Raw genomic sequence first — 982 nt, 5'->3', positions numbered from 1 at the left:
AAATTTAAAAGGCATTTTTGCCAAGAATTTTCTATTTTCCTGAGTAAGGTTAACAAGTTATAAAATCATCCAAAGCATTTCCAGTGACAGGAATATTACCTGTTTAGGTATTGTTGAGGGGTTTAGATTAAGCTACATTGTGATTATCTTGTTTGGGACATTCAATCACTGTACATGTTATTTTGAGAAAATGAAACTATGGAAACCGCCAGCCTTCTGGTTAGCAGTCAAATGCCTTAGGTACTATGTGCAAGCACACTGAAAATTTGTTTAAAAAGTTAAAGAATGTATATTGTAGACGGAAGATAAGAATTATGTGTCTAAAATAAAAGTGAACATAATGTACCATGGGATTCTGTTTTTCTGAAAATAATGTCTGTAGGTATACAGAGAATGTAAAAAATATTTCTGGATTAAAAAGGGTAAGTTTCCTTGTGGTATTCATTTTGACATTATGCTTTATATTTAGCAAATGCTGCACTAGTAAACTAGAGAAGACTATTCAAAGTAAAAGGAAAAATCATATAAGCAAATTCAGTTTATAAACAAAATATAGAATGTACAAATAGTTAAAAAAAAAAAAAAGTGAGCCAATAATTTTCAGGCTAATGAAAGATTTTTAGTTTGAATCCTATGAATGAAGACACAATGTCATTTTTTTTTTTTTTTTCCTTTTGGTCCAGCTCAAGATGCAAAAATGGAAACAACTATTATCTCCTTTAGAGCTGAAAGATTATTTCTTACTCAGAAAACAGTGTTACCTTTATGAATTAACACAAATGGGCTCCAGACTGACAAAGATCTCATGACTCATGACTCAGCATGAGGGAAAAAGCATTTGTTTCAGGCTTTGTCTTGTGCTGTGTGAGCTTTTAAGGAGCTCTGGTGTAGTAGTGGTTAGTGCACTTGTCTGCTAAACGAAAGGCTGGTGGTCTGAACCCACCAGCCGCTCTGTGGAAGAAAGATGATGCAGTCTGCTTTC

The sequence above is a fragment of the Orycteropus afer genome, unplaced genomic scaffold (genome assembly GCF_000298275.1).
Source record: "Orycteropus afer afer isolate SDZICR_OR568_19922 unplaced genomic scaffold, OryAfe1.0 scaffold00650, whole genome shotgun sequence".
NCBI lineage: Eukaryota > Metazoa > Chordata > Mammalia > Tubulidentata > Orycteropodidae > Orycteropus > Orycteropus afer.
This window is presented reverse-complemented; position numbering follows the sequence as displayed.